At 42.6% G+C, this 16405-nt stretch overlaps 1 non-coding gene across 1 annotated transcript; it reads right to left on the reverse strand.

The window, feature by feature from the left end:
- Positions 1–972: 972 nt before the first annotated feature.
- Positions 973–1046, reverse strand: TRNAN-GUU (transfer RNA asparagine (anticodon GUU)). Its single transcript has one exon. It is a non-coding gene; the product is annotated as a tRNA-Asn (tRNA).
- Between the last annotated feature and the right edge of the window lie 15359 nt (positions 1047–16405).

The raw sequence follows: 16405 nt of genomic DNA on the forward strand, positions 1-16405 counted from the left end.
CTCCAACCTTATGCTTAACAACCATACACTCTAGCCAACTGAGCTATTGAACTATGTAAATCTTGCACAAAATTAGGTTTCTCATTACCTTTTATGATACATGATAATAAATAATTGTTGACGGTAAATGAAAGCCATCAATAATCCCATATTTAGCTCACTTATTTTTAGATGTCTTTTTTTTGCACTGTAATTATGTCTTGTTTGTGAATAAAGAAATAGCTCCCTAGTGCAAGGTTCCTTGTATTTTGAATTCATTAATACGAGTTGTCTATACCAAATCATTTGAACCTCAATTTGTTGGACTATTTTTTGTATGTGGCAATATCGAAGACTTTTCTATGTGGTGTTTTTATGTTAAGAAGGTGCTTTCATAGCTCAATTGGTTAGAGCATTTGTTTAGTAAGCGGGAGGTCTTGAGTTCCTCAATGAAAGCAAGCCTAAGTCACGCTTTTCCCTCATTTAGTTTGACGTGTTTTTTTAGTGCATTATATATGCATCCTATTTCAATCTTAAAATAGACCTTGTTGTCCTTACAATTTTGCTAAACCATTCTGTCGTTACAATTTGACGAGCTGGAACACTTCTATAGATCGATCGATCGTCCTACATTAGTAACATACATATATTATAAAAAAATCATCATATATTCATGTTGTTTTTATGTAGTTTGTATTTATAGGTTCAAGTAGATGGTTGAATATCTAACCTTCACATCTTGCGCCAAAGAAGGCTTGACCCTGTGATCTTATGCTTAATAGCCATACGCTCTAGCCATTGTGTCATTACAATTTATTTAGGTGGAACACTTCTATACATCAATCAATTTTTAGTCCTCTTGAAGTTTTTGCTGAGGATTCAGAGCAGGGTATACCCGTTTTTCTTTTACGTAGATTATAAAACAATCAACACTTCTTGTAGTTCATATTTATAGGTTCAAGTACATGGGGTTAATATCTAAACTTCACATGTCGCTCCAAGGAGGGCTTGAACCTTTGACCTTATGGTTAACAGCCATACGCTCTAACCAATTGAGCTATTGAAGCACATAGATTGTGCACAATATTAGGTATCACATTACCTTTTAGATCTCAATTGGTCGTCTCTTGCAATTAATATGCGGAAGATATGTAGTTTAGCTCGAAATGATCGGAACCTCCAACTCATGCAATTGTTATCATTGAAAAAATATAATTGCTTCCCTCAATTGAATCTCTAATGTTTTTTAACAAAGATTTGTTGACTCTCAAGGAACACAATCAGTAATCTCACATTTATCTCACTTATTTTTGGATTTCTTTTTTCGCGCATAAATTATGTCTTATTTCTTACACCGGATAACAACAGAGAATAAACCCAGGTTTAATAGAAGCTTAGAATACATAGTTCATGGGAGAGAGTAGGATAACATAAATTGAATTCAAAATAATAACGCTTTGTAAATATATAATGCGCTAATGAGCACTTTTATACAGGTCCTAAAAAAGGACTAACAGACATACTCACAAGTACTTCAATGCTCATACGAGCGATTGACACTAACTCTTGAAAATATGCCTACGTACTTGGCTAGATTCGTAGCACTCTAATGGCCTATCGGTTACAATCCGATCTGGCTCTCCGATCCGGGTCCTGGTTCCGGATGCGATCCGCACACCGATGTCGTAGTGTATTTTGTTCACTATGTGAAAAACGTATAAAGTACCCGATTTAATAAATATGAAGAAAATATGTGAATACATGTTACATGCATAGGGCACAATTCGAACCTTGTACCTCCATGTTAATGATTTGGAGCCTTACTATTATACTAATACATCATGAGTGTTAGAAAAGTAGATGTCCCACATACAAAGGGAATTTCATGCATATTTTTTAGGAAAAAGCTTTAGTTAGAAGAAAAACGCATGATAAGAAGAAGAAGAAGAAGCTACATGTGCAAATCTAGGGTGCATGAAACCTATAGTAAAAAAAAAAACCAACATGAGGTTAGAAAAAGCATGTTAAAGAAAACATATAGATAGAAAAAACATGGATTGCTAAGACTCTCTCATCACTATATAAGGATGGGGAGAAAATTGTAATAGTGTTGTTGATTCTTGGGTTTTTTATTACAATCAAAATATTAATTAATATAATACTTGTGGGATTCACAAGTTTTGATCGCTTTTCTCAATCTACTCTAATCTATTCTAAACGATATTAATTTATTACTATGATTTTAATTATTACGTTAAACTAATTCACTATATTTGTGGGATTCACGAATTTCTATCCCTCTTTCTTACAATATACACATATTCTTATTAGCCTTAAAACTCTCTTCCTCCTAGTCCATAACCTTGGCAGTTTCCACCTCACTCACACAACGATCTGGTGTCGAAAGGCACGACACAATTGGTGAACCCGACGTGAAAACGGGTGGCAAGGAGATGGAGAATCAACAAGAGGCTAGCAAGTTGATGACGATGTTCGAGCGGATGCTACAAGAACAACGCGCGATGTGAGAGATCGACGGTAGTGGAGTGGCTCGTGCAATGGAACGGGCAATTCAACGGGAAGGATGTGTCACATTATTTGTGGGACTACAAGGCGGAGATGCTATGGTGCGGAACATTGGAAGGATTGCAAGTGATATCCTTGAATCGAGTGGCTACTGATAGGCTTCAAGGGAGTATCCACAGGATATGACAACAAAATCCGACGTGGGCGGCGTTTGAAGAAGCGTTGAAGACCACGTTCGCTATCGAGGACTCCTCCAAGGCAACGTTGTTGGGAAAATACGACGAAGATACATGAACTTGAGGCAGGACCCTAGGGCCTCCGACTAGAGGATAACAAATTTGTGCGGTTGGATAAAAGAATTAACGGAAATGAGAAAGTTTGATAAATTTCATTGGCAAAGAAAAAGAAAATTTACAATATATCCCCAAGATTGGGAGTACAGAAGTTCAGGTTTAAAGAGATTAATAGATAGGAAAAATTAGGGTTTTTGAGAGATATGGCTTCCGTAAGTAAAATTAGGGTTTATACGAGATATGGTTTCTGTAAGGAAAATTCGGGTTTATGTGAGATATGGTTTCCGTAAGGAAAAATAGGGTTTATGTGAGATATGGCTTCCGTAAGGAAAAAATAGGGTTTATGCGAGATATGGCTTCTGTAAGGAAAAAAATTACCCCCCAATAATAATAATCCCCTATTACATTGTGCTTTCCACCCTTACTTATATAGTGATGGGAGATTTAGTACATAACAATCCATGCTTTTTCTTACTATAGACTTCATGCTTTTTCTTCTAATAATAGCGTTCATGCATGACCTTACTTTAGTTGCATGGCCTCTGTTTTTAGAGGCATGCGTTCACACAGGACCTTACTTAGTTGCATGGTCTCTATTTTTAGTTGCATGCATCCACACATGACCTTTGCTATTTCTAACTATAGACTTTATGCTTTTTCTTCTAATAATAACGTTCATGCATGACCTCTATTTTTAGAGGCATGCGTCCACACATGACCTTACTTTAGTTGCATGGCCTCTATTTTTAGTTGCATGCGTCCACACATGACCTTACTTTAGTTGCATGGCCTCTATTTTTTGTTGCATGCATCCACACATGACCTTACTTTAGTTGCATGGCCTCTATTTTTTGTTGCATGCGTCCACACATGACCTTACTTTAGTTGCATGGCCTCTATTTTTTGTTGCATGTATTTGTACAATCATCCCGCCTGATCTGACCGACCCGCGTCCCAACCAATCCGACCATCCTATCCGACCCGACCAAAATCATTCCAAGCAGTTTATCCGCATCCATCCATCTAGACAATTTAGGCCAAATCACCCTCATCATTGTTTGCTCCAAACACACACATATGAAATAATAAGTCATGGGTCTACTTATATACTGCTGGATCCAATGTTGTGCTATCTATGTGGGATATCTCACAGTTCTGTTTTCCACATCTTCTCAACTTCATACTCACATAACTTCATACATAGTTGTCCCTTTCATATGTAGTAAAATGCTTTCGGAAGCTCTTGACGATGTCTATCTTTTCATACCAAGCCATTAAGCGGATATAAAATAATTATTTCATTATATTTCATATCGTGTGTGAAGAACCACACGACAACTCGGAGAGGATTCACAGATTGGGTGGAAACACCAGACAAAGGGCTGAAGGTCGTCGATGTGTTTTTAGCATTCGAAAGTCGATTCAAGAGGTTGTCCGTGAGAGATCAACCTATCCTCGCACCAGACAAAGTGATCATGTTCTTATGAGCCGTGGACATCTGGGACCTGAAAGATCTCGGAGTACTTCTAGAGGATGCGACTATTGAGAGTGGCCTCAACACTACATGGGAAAACTTGTGAGACATCGTCGTGCGATACACAAAGAGGGGGAAATGGCTTGGTAATGAAGAAAAGAGAATTTCGGAACTAATCTTGAGACCAAGACCCGGATTGGAAGATCACCAACCACGACCTCGGGACACTACGACCGAAAAGGGAATTGATGCGATCACGGTGGAGCACTTGCTAAAAGAGATGGAAAATCTCAAGATTGCTATGGTGAAGAAATCGGAAGACCATCCCACGAGTTCAAAGTATATGGACCGTCGATGCATATGGTGTGATAGCACCGAACATGATCAGAAAGATTGCGATGAGCACAAGGAGGCTCTGCAATGGTATCTCATTTACTACGAGGGAAATTGGATCCATTCGATGAACTCACAGAAGCCATTTCGACCGAACTTCCGAAAAGGCGGCATGAAGAAGGTCCTAGAGGAGGAGACTGTGGAAAAAATCAATTATGTAACAGGCGCGGGAATACGTGTGGGAGAAACATCTAGAGCGAAGTCGACTTTTTGTCCGGAAGTGCTAGAAATCTCCGAGAAAATCGACACTAATGAGATCCGAAGCACCGGGGAAGGCATCTGAGAGGCTATAGGATGGGAGTGCCCCGTAGACAAGAATAACATTTACACCCTATGCCAATTACATGAGGTGTATGTAGATGATAAACAATTGCGCACGGATGATGTGGCCGAACCATCGAAGACACTAGAGAACTGGAATTCCAAAGGAAAAGGAAAAGGGAAAACGATTCCGACATTCAAACTAGTGTAGGATATCGAACAACAGACGGATCTAAAGAAGGTGTTCGAAGAGAGAATCCTTGATAGTCGGGTGGAATTTTCTCTCCGGGAATTGCTCACAATAGCAAAGAAAGAGTTCCATGATCTCCTCGTGGACCTCGTGAAGAGAAAGAGGCAAGATATAGAACAATCGAATGCTCCAAGGTGAATGTGAAATATAGGATGAGATTCTAAACTCTCACTACACAAAGTCACAATGGGCATGAGCAACTACGGAGACTCCGGTCTGAATTGGAAACATCAAAGAGCCTGTAGTTGCATTGATTGATCATGGATCATACATCAATCTTATGTCCAAGGAGTTCTACCGGAAGGGGAAGTGGCCTATTAACGACAATCATGGATGGAAGATCCGGGCAACCACTAAAGCAACAGAAGACCTATTTGTGGCTTGTTTGGATGTAACACCGGGTCATTTGAAACAGGTAATATGTCACATTATGAGAACACTACGTTAAAAAAGGGCACAAAAGCACGCAGTTTTCAAAAAGACACGACGCATGCGTAAAGCTTTTCAGAAAAGGTGGCAAAATATATTGAATTTCAACATGACTACCACTTTGAGGCATAAGTAAAATGCCTCCAAAAATACATCACCAAAATTACAAAATAATGTACAACATGTCTACCAGTTACAATTATACATATTCGTGAGTTTACATCCAAAACAAATTTACAAAGTTTCCAATCATGTAGTAAAACAATCCCCAGCTTGAACCAAACCAATATGTTAAGACATGTCTGATGGACTAGAAGAGCATTCTGACGTCTCATCCTCATCATCAGTGGCAATCAAAGCATTATCCTCATCCAATTCCAACCCAACATCTTTGTGGTTATGAGAATTGCTTCTGGTTATTCTCTGTATTTCGTTTGACACCATGTTTGGGATTTTCTCCTTAAAGATTCCTTAAAGATTCCTTTCCTCAACACATAGAATTTTTTTTTTTTTTTGTACAACGAACTTGGAAAGCAATTCTGAAAGGCAGGACCTTCACCGAAAATCTGTTGCACTGCATTGGATTTTGGTTGAAGGTAGGACCTTTCAACCAAAATCCGATGTAGTGCATCGGATTTTGGTTGAAAGTCATGCAAATCCGATGCAGTGCAGCGAATTTTGGTTGAAAGGCAGGACTTTCAATGCAAATCCGATGCACTGCATCGGATTTTTGTTGAAAGGTAGGAGCTTCAACCAAAATCCGATGCAGTGCAACGGATTTTGGTTGAAAGGCATGACTTTCAACGCAAATCTGATGCAGTGCAACGGATTTGCGTTGAAAAAAATGCTGTTTTTGCGATAAAAAACTATCGCATGGGACCATAAAATTGACGTAATTTAGATGATAATTTGCGTGATTTAGATAAAATTGTACGTTGTTTCTATGTTTTCACCAACGTTTTTAATTTCAGTGAACCCAGACAACAAGTTCCTTCATTTAGATTGAAGATTCGATCTCTGACAAAACGAGATTCTGGCTCCTTCATCAAGGACACGAGTAAAAAGATTTTATTTGACTGAACAGGGGAAGGAGGATCCAAGTCATCTCCTATGTCGAGGAGGATGGGGTGCTATTATTGATAACAGCAAAATCGGACGGGGATTTTGAGGCATAATGTTCACCATCACTTCATATTATATTTGTATATGAGAACATCTGTAATTGTTTATCGTTTAATTAAATTCACCTGTTCATAATTTCCCTTTTTAATCATTATTGGAACCGTAGTTTGTATTTACATATAATTGGTCACCATGCTCTTCTTCAGTTTGAAATATTAACATGATATTGTAATTTCTCATTTCCGTTAGCATGACTGTATATGAAAAGGCGAATGTTTTTGATAATAAGAGGTTTTTAGTTACCTACGGTTCAAGTCTACTGGTTCCACATAGTATAAATGAATGTCGTACGTAGTTGTTACTCTTACCAATTGCATTGTCATGAACTATATGACATTATACAATGAAACTATCAATATACCCGTCCAACAAGTGGGGTACTACTTTATTCCTAAACCCAAAACCACATATTTATAATTACGGTTTATGTAGTTTTACTCTACAATTTGAATATGGATACCAATTTTAGAACTTTATATTGAACCAAGTCTTCAATTGTGCTCCATGATATGCAAATTGACACGAATGTGGACACATACAATTTAGTAATTGCTAGGTTTTTTTTGTTCTATATTTAACCATCAAGTCGCAAAAGGGGTACGCATGCATCGTATATTTTCGATATCGGGCTAAAATAGGGTACTTTTCTACATCAGGCCAACTATGCCAAAAGAGAATACGACATATTACCTGTTTCAAATGACCCGGTGTTATGTGATGGTGAAGATCAGAGATGTGGAGATTGACCAAAATTTCTTCGTGCAAGATGAGGTCTCACATTCCATGATCCTCGGGCAACCCTTTATCACGGCTTCACGGATTGAAACAAAGGTGCTCGATAGCGGAGCGGCTTTTGCACAGATTCGGAGCCAAAGCTGAGGGAAAACTGTCCAATTCCTAACTGTGCCATCGAATCACGAAAGGAACAAGAGAGAGCTCATCCCAAAGAAAACTGGATTTTTAAAGCGGAGTGGGGAAGTGATAGTCCGAGAAGCCCTGATACCCCACACAGGAAGAAAACTCTCGTAGCAAAACAAGTGCGAATCAACCTAGATGGGGCATCTACATACATGGCCGTTACCGGAGAAATGAAGAAAGAACTCCGGAAGATGAAAGATGAGCTACGGTCTGCATCAATTATAAAAGAGGATGAAGAAATCATGGGTGTAGTCGAAGAAGTGTTCTAAGGGAGCACACTACAACAACTTGAAGAGCTTGTGGAAGAGAATAGTCAAGAAGATCGGGTAGTTCCGGTGGAATCGATCGAGAAGTACGAGATCATTGCGAAAATGGGGCCGGATGTGCTCTGCAAAGAAGAAGCAATGGTATGTATGAAATACAAAACTGTGGAAAAGAAGGTGAAACCATCTACGGGACCATTACCCGCCAATAGTGAACAAAAGAGGAAAGAAGTCTTGGGAGATCCAACACTTCGAAAGTCCGTGGATATCGGACATACCTTCATGAATGAGACCTGAAAGAAACTCCGGATCGGTGGAGATGGGTTCCTCTTACCGAATGAAAAAGACCGATTCTGTGAGATGCTAGAGCCATTAGGAAAAGCATTTGCATTCACATCAAGAGAGATAGGGTACGTCAATCCGAAGAAATTGGAGCAGATGGTGATCTTCACAATAGAACATGTGTCATGGAATTTGAAGCCAATTCCGGTGCCACAGGCCCATATTCCAAAATTATTGACTTGCTCAAGGAAAAGGTGGCGATGGGGATTCTAGCGCCATCAAATGCTCCGTACTGAAATCAATGGTTTATGGTTCTGAAGAAGAATGGGTCACTCCGGTTTATTCAAGATTTGCAACCGGTGAACAAGGTCACGAGATGGAACTCCGGAGTCGGTCCGATAGTGGATGAATTTGCAGAAGTGTTTGACGGACACGCGATATACTCCATCGGAGACCTATACTCCGGTCCGGGTATGAAGAATTCTAGTTAGCTGTGGAGAGCCGAGATATCACTACAACGTGGACACCAATAGGATCAGTCCGGATGTCTACGCTACCACAAGGAGCGATGAACTCGATCGCACATATGATGAATGCGATGAACAAGGTGCCTCGAGACTACATTCTGGAGATAACGATGCCATTCCTAGATGACATTCCAATGAAAGGATGTGCGGTAGAAGAAAAGGATGAGAATATGGGTGATCGGGGATGTCGTAAATTCGTAGGCGACCATATTTGCGACTGTGAGAAAGTGCTACAGAAGTTAGAAGATGTGCACTTAACACTCTCCGGAGAGAAATCGGCATTCAGACAGAAGCGATATTGATAGTCGGACATCTATGTGGGCCCTACGGGCGAAGACCGTCACTAGTCAAGATCGATGCGATTCAAGCCATGAAAGAAATATGCGAGTCACAATCCGAAGTCCGTAGATTTCTTGGTGCTTGTGCCTTTTATCACATATGGATTCCACACTATGCCCACGTTGCAAACCCACTCTATTACTTGCTACGGAAGGGTAAGAAGTTCGAATGGAGACCGGAACATACCAAAGCCATGAAGAAGCTCAAGAAAACACTACGGAGGGCAAAAGCACTTAAGAAGCTGAATTATGACAGACCGATCATAGTGACGGTTGATACAAGTCCAACTGGGATCGGATGGGTCATCAACCAAGTCGACTTGGATGGTTCCCGATACCCGATTCGATTCGGAGCAAAGGTTCTTAACGAAAGGCAATGCGGATATGCACAACTTAAAAGAGAATTATGGGGAGTCGTGTCGCCAATAAAATCGGATCGAGATTATTTGATAGGAGCCGAAGTAGTGATCGAAACAGATTGTCTTCCGATACTCGGGATGATGCGATGTTGCACGATACCGGATGTGGCTATGCTAAGATGGATTGCATATGTAAAGTCACTTAATCTGGAGGTTCAACACATCTCGGGAAAAGAAAACCCGATAGCGGATATGTTATCAACTGCCCGGTTCGAAGATGACATAGTCGAATCGGATAATGAAGAAGTTTCCGAAAACTACTTTTCTTCGAAGCACATATGCTGGGTGAACGTGATTCGGGAGTTCCGGAAAAGAAAAATATGAGGGAGAAAGCTTACTGATTTGGTAAGTGCTACAAGAAATTGAGGAATCATCAGACAATAAAGAAAAGATAACTGAGATCCGAAGGAAAAAACGACAAGTCCGGAAGTTCTTCTTGAACAATGGATTAATTTGGAGAGAGCCAAAAATACCAGTGTCGTGAAAATTCGTCACTATGTGCAGATCTTGAGGCGGAACCGCCGGGGTTATCGACGGGAAGGAAATAGGGATCACACGCACAACACAAGGAATGCTTACACAAACAAGGCATGAGTATTCAAACGTGTTTGTGAAAAGGAGAGGTGCATGGGCAAGCCCGAATCAACCCCTAATCACAAGGCGAACGAATGCACGTGAGGAAGGCTTACTCACGGACACACAAGGAAAAGGCTTACTTACACACACGAGAGACAGAGTTTTGAATGACTTTGTGAAAAGAAAGGTGCATGGGCAAGCCCGAATGCTCTCTTGTTACAAGACACGCGAACACACAAGCAAGGTTTACATACGGAAGACACAATTTCGAACGCCTTTGTGAAAGGAGAGGTGCATGGGCAAGCCCGAACGCTTCCTTGCCACAAGTCGCACAAACACACAAGGAAGATTTACACTAACACACAAGATATGATTTTGAACACCTTTGTGAAAGGAGAGGTGCAGGGGCAAGCCCGAACGCTCCCTTGCCCAAAGTTGCATGAACAGGTAAGCACAAATGAAAATAACATATAAGACACGTAACTTTGAATGCCTTTGTGAAAGGAGAGGTGCATGGGCAAGCCCGAAATGCTGTCATGCCTTTTGGCTCCGGATCGTTGCGTGAGTCAGGTGGGAACCACTGAGGTTTTGGACTAGAAGAAAGAAGAATATGAGATAAGGCTAGTAATGAATAGGTAGAAAGAGAGGTAAGTTCTGAATCTCGTGAATCCCACGAGTTTAGTATCCTTAATCAATATTTAGATAGTAAGAGAAAATTCAGATCACAAATTCATGAATCCCACGAATATATTATATTGGTCAATCCTTACAAAATAATCAACAACCAAATACATCTTTCTCTCTTCCTTATATAGTGATGGAAGAGGCTAAGCATAACATCATGCTTTCCCTAAACTGTTCATGCCCGCTAGGTGTGCATGAGTTGCCTCCTCTCAACCATGCTTTCCACTTCCTAAATATAGTGTTCATGCACGCTAAGCATGCATGAGTAACTTTTCTTTTGTTTGCTTGTTTCTTCTAGATAAAGTTTTCACCAACTCTAAAAGTGCATGATCTGCCTTCTTGTAAAAGTAGGTGTAAATATAAGTCATATATCACTTACGATAAGTTATTACAATAGTAAAGTTTGGGTTTATTTGCATGGAGGTACATGGTTCGAATCTTGCCCTATGCATGTAACAATCTTTTTTTCTATTTACAAATTTGTCTCTTCATCCGGTGAGAGACTCTCACCGACCTTCTTTATCTGGCTCTTGTTGGTTTTGCTTGATCCGGTTCTCACCGGTTCTCCTCATCGGGTCCTCCTTGCCGGTTCCTCCTTCATCTGGTTCTCACCGGGTCCTCCTTACCGGGTCCTCCTTACCCCATCTAGAGGGACCAAAATGCAATTTTCACGTAGTGTGCGAATTACACTACGACACTCGCCCCCTCCAAACCTGCACATCCTCTGGTATGTGCCGAAGTTCCCGATGCCTGTTGTTCGTCTTCATCCGTAGCACTTTCCAATTCCTCCCTTATATCAACTATCAATTGTAGAACGCTTTCTTCGCTTTCTGCATCACCACGACCTTTGTCCAATTGATCCTGGTTGTCGGTCTTGTCTAAGCTTACATAAGGTTCTTCGTCAAGCCGTTTCTTGAAATTCTTCCCCCGTTTCCCCGCTATAGGCACCCGTAGTACTGTTCCATCCAACTCGCATAGTCGGTAAGTTCCGTTGTCGAAAACTTTCCGAACTTCGTATGGCGCAAACCACCTTTTTGCGAACTTCCGTATCGTTGTATGTTGATGATCTAGACTACTGTCATAAACAATCACCCAATCACCTTCTTCAATCTTCCGCGGTCATAGTCGATGCTTTGTGTCGAATCAGCTTTTGTTCCGGAATCGCGCTTCTTGTTGTCGGCATGTTGCTTCCGCTATATCTTCTGGTCTTCCCTCCAACTGTTGTATCCGGACTGCTAGTAGTTCTTCCCGGCTCATCTCTTCCTTCCACGACAGCACTGTCCATGTCGTAATTGTAGTTTCCGTTGGCATTACCAAGGCTTGTCTGGTCATGAGTTTGGCCAGCATAAAACCAGTCACGGAACTTTGCATCGTACGATCCGCCCATAGTGCATACGGGAGCATCTGCAACCAATCCTTCACCCTTCCGTCGCATGCTTTTCCAAGTGCTTTGACGATTGGACTATATCCTAATTCGATCTTCCCGTTGGCTTCTTGATTGTATGCCGTTGTTAGTGTTAACCGAACTCCATGTTTGGTGAAGAATTCCCTAGCTTTATCAGAGTCAAGTTCTCCTCGATCCGCAATCACTTATCCTACGCACCCGTATTGGAAAAACACTTCTTCCAAAAGAAATTGGCATACTACAGAACATGTTTTCCTCCGTAGTGCTCGACCTTCTACTTGGTTTGTGAGATCTTCCCGAGCTAACACCAAGTACTTCTTTTGTCCGATCCTGGTTGGCATGGCTACAATGTTGACCATCCATTTGAAGTTGATTGTCGGTGAGAATGTCGGATGTAACTCATCTCGGTGTCAAACTCCGGAGTAGACTTGGCATTTCTCGCAACTTTCCGTGAACTCCGCAACATCTTTGTACATATTCTTCCACCAATATCTTTGCTTGATCTTCACAAATGTTCCCCATGTTCCCCGATGTCTAGCCCAATCAGATTCATGAAATTCACACATTATCTGGTTTCGTTGCTCTTTTGTCCTGACTACTCGAAGTAGTATGACATCCGGTCTTTCCGGTCTTTTCGGCTCCCTCCATATGAATCCATTTTTCAAGAAGAACTTTCGAACTTGCTGCTTCTTACTTCGGATCTCGGCTCTCTTCTCTTTATTGTCCGATGATTCCTTGATTTCTTGTAGCACTTTCCCGATGAACAAGCTTTCTCCCTCATATTCTTCTTCTTGGAATTCTTGGATTACGTTCACTCGGCATATGTGCTCCGAAGCAAAGTAGTCTTCGAAAATTTCTTCATTATCAGATTCGGTTATGTCATCTCCAAACCACGCCCTTGATAGCATATCCGCTACCGCGTTGTCTTTTCCGGAGATGTGTTGTAGCTCCGGATTAAGTGACTTAACATATACAATCCACCTTAGCATAGCCACATCCGGTATAGTACAACACCGCATCATCCCGAGTATCGGAAGACAATCCGTTTCGATCACTACTTCGGCTCCGATCAAATAATCTTGATCTGATATGATTGCTCCGAATCAGATAGGATATCACGAACCATCCTAGTCGGCTTGATTGATGACCCATCCGATTCCGGTTGGACTTGTGTCAACCGTTACCTGATCGGTCGGTCATAGCTCGACTTCTTAAGTGGTTCGGCCCTCCGTAGTGTTTTCTTAAGCTTCTTCATGGCTTTGGTATGTTCCGGTCTCCATTCGAACTTCTTACCCTTCCGCAACAACTGATAGAGTGGGTCCGCAATATGCGCATAGTGCGGAATCCATATGTGATAGAATGCACATGCTCCAAGAAACCTTCGGACTTCGGATTATGACTCGCATACTTCTTTCATAGCTTGAATCGCATTGATCTTGGTTGGTGACGGTCTTCGGCTGGACATCGGGGAACATGGGCAACATTTGCAAAGATCAAGCAAAAATATTGGTGGAAGAATATGTACAAGGATGTAGCGGAGTTCATAGAAAGTTGCGAGAAATATCAAATCTACTCCGGAGTTTGACATCGCGATGAATTACATCCGACATTCTCACCGACAATCAACTTGAAATGGATGGTCGACATCGTGGCCATGCCAATCGGGATCGGGCAAAAGAAATACTTGGTGCTAGCTCGGGAGGATCTGACGAACCAAGTAGAAGGTCGGGCACTACGGAGAAAAACATGTTCTACAGTATGCCAATTTCTTCTTGACAAGTGATTGCTGATCGGGGAGAACTCGACTTTGATAAAGCTATGGAATTCTTTGCTAAACATGGAGTACGACTGGCACTAAACACGACATACAACCCAGAAGCAAAAGAGAAGATTGAACGAGTTCATAGTCCAATCGTGATAGCACTTGCAAAAGCGTGCGACGGGAGGGTGAACAATTGGCCGTAGATGCTTCCGTATGCACTATGGGCAAATTGCACAACGCATAGTTCCGTGCTCGGATATATGCCAACGGGACTTATGACCGAACAAGCTCCGGTAATGCCTATGGAAACAACAATTGCAACATGGAAAATGCTACCATGGAAGGAAGAGATGAGTCGGGAAGAACTACTGGTGGTCCAGATACAACAGCTAGAAGGAAGACTGGAGGATGTAGCGGAAACGGTACACTAACAACAAAAAGCACAATTTCGGAACAAACATCGATTCGATAAAAAGGACCGACTTCGACCGCGGAAGATCGAAGAAGGGGATTGGGTGATAGTCTATGATATTAGTCTAGTGAAGGGTAAGGGAAATGCGTCCGTAATGGTTACGGTGTTTAATTTCCGGTAATCTACGCATACCGGTATTTTGCCGTTTTTCTTTGATATGAGCACTATCGGGCTTAGCCATGTCGCTTGTTTAACTGGTCGTATGAACCCCGCCTTCAGGAGCTTGTCAATTTCTTCTTTCACGCGGGTCGCGTAATTGGGGTTCATGCGGTAGCAGCGCTGCTGGACGGGTTTCGCATCAGTTGCTAAATTGATCTTATGCTGATAGAACTTGGGATCTAACCCCTTCATGTCCTCGTGAGCCCAAGCGAACACATCTATATATTCCGTGAGTAGTGCGACCATTGTGATTCTCTGGTCCGGCCTTAATTCCTTTGCGATGGAGAGGAACCGGGGCTCCGATTCCGTACCCACATTTACTTCATCAAGAGCGGAAACGGTGACTCGTCGTGAAATCTCCATTTCCCTTTCGAATGCCGCCCGTGCTCTGCTGAGTTCCAATATGGACTCTAGTTTTGGTTCGTAAGGATCATCGTGGGGAACAATGGTCGTGGCATATTCTGTCGCGGTTGCTATGACATCTATTTCGAACAACAGAATAATCCAAGGGTGTTCGTCGAGGTACGCCTCCAATTCTGCATCCTCCACCCCAGCCAACATATTTATGTCCTCCGCGTATAACGGTGTTATACCCTTAGGTTGCGGCGTGTTGCCTTCCGTAGGTACGCGAACCTTGGTGCGTCCATGCCGGAAACTGATACACTCGTGTTGCCAGCTCTGCTTGATATTTGCTGTCTGAAGCCATGGTCTGCCCAGAAGCACTGGGTACGCTCCTGGGGCCTCCAAAGCGAGGACGACCGCTGAGATGTTGAAGCGGTGTCCGCCCACGATGATGCCTATTTTGCGAATTAACCCCAACGGTCGCACTGAGCGGTTATCTGCCATGCGGAGCTAGAATGGACACGCCTCCCACTCGGAAATGCCTAACTGCTCGCAAGTTTTCGTGCTAATTACATTGACGCCTGAGCCGCCGTCGATTACGCATCCAAGAACTTCCTGTCTGTGCAATATTACTGTAATAGCCGGGTTGTGCTGATCCACCACCGGTGGCCCATCGCTGACGTCATTTAGGTTTGTGGTGACGCTTGCCCCGGGTATGCCCGCCGCCTGTGCTTCCATGGTCTGGCGGAAACGTGGAACTAGCTGCAGTAGTTTTTCCATGGTTAACGTTATTTCACAGCCTGCTAACACCTGCCAAATGGGGTCCGGACCTGGTCTTTCGTTCTCTGTTCAATCCATTGTGTTCGCGGACTCCTGCCGCATACGTTCCGTATTGGTCACGTTTGCTTTTTCTACCCACGCTTGGTCTTGTCGGCGTACCTCGTTTTGCGCAACCCAATCCGCCGTTTTTGTTTGCTGGCGTGTCGTGACTTGTTGCACCTCCATCGTAATCGTATTGACAGCGGGCCCCTTTCCCTTGCGTGCTGGGCATTGCGTGGCATAATGTCTGGGTTGCTGACAAATAAAACAATGGATGCTTGATTCTCCCTTCTCGGCTCTAGGTGGTGTGTGCCACTCTTCGGGTGCTACTTGCTCTTCACAGTCCGGCCTTGTTTGTCGGAACATACGTGGTGGCTGCTGTTGGTCCCGTCGTTGTTCCTGGTACCGCTCATCCCCCGAGCTTTCGTCGTAACGCCGTTGATCCTTGTATTGCCGTGGCTTACCCCGATAGCCATTGAAGCCGCCCCGTTTGTTTGTTGGCCGTTGATTCTCGTAGTGCCGACCCCCTTTGGCGTAACTCAGATGTCCACGATAATCCTCATCCTCTGGGTCGTCCTCCTCGGAATCGTTGTGATTCCGATGATTCCGGTTGTACCGGTCCTCCCGCGGGTTGTGATCCTTATACCAGGGT

The sequence above is a fragment of the Azolla caroliniana genome, unplaced genomic scaffold (genome assembly GCF_043228905.1).
Source record: "Azolla caroliniana isolate FFs.n. ecotype wild unplaced genomic scaffold, voAzoCaro1.0.p SCAF_15, whole genome shotgun sequence".
NCBI classification, from domain to species: Eukaryota; Viridiplantae; Streptophyta; class Polypodiopsida; order Salviniales; family Salviniaceae; genus Azolla; species Azolla caroliniana.